Genomic DNA, 363 nt, shown 5'->3' on the forward strand with positions numbered 1-363 from the left:
AAAAAAAAAAAAAAAAACAAACTACACAAACTACACCTAAAAATACATTAAATTTGTACTATAGGACTACAGTAGTTGATTAAATGTATTAAATACAAATAAATTGGTAATACTTTTTTTTTTTAATTTAGAGCGATAAGATCCATTAAATTTACTTTATTGTGTTTAAATTTGCCAGAAAACACCTGAAAACTTGATTTAAACTCAAATATCCCGCCAAAAAAAAAAAAAAAGCTGCACGAACTACACCTAAAAATACATTAAATTTGTTCTATAGGACTTACAGTAGTTGATTAAAGGTATTAAATACAAATAAATTGGTAATACTTTTTTTAAATTTAGAGCGATAAATTCCATTAAATT

The sequence above is a fragment of the Larimichthys crocea genome, chromosome IX, assembly GCF_000972845.2.
Source record: "Larimichthys crocea isolate SSNF chromosome IX, L_crocea_2.0, whole genome shotgun sequence".
NCBI lineage: Eukaryota > Metazoa > Chordata > Actinopteri > Sciaenidae > Larimichthys > Larimichthys crocea.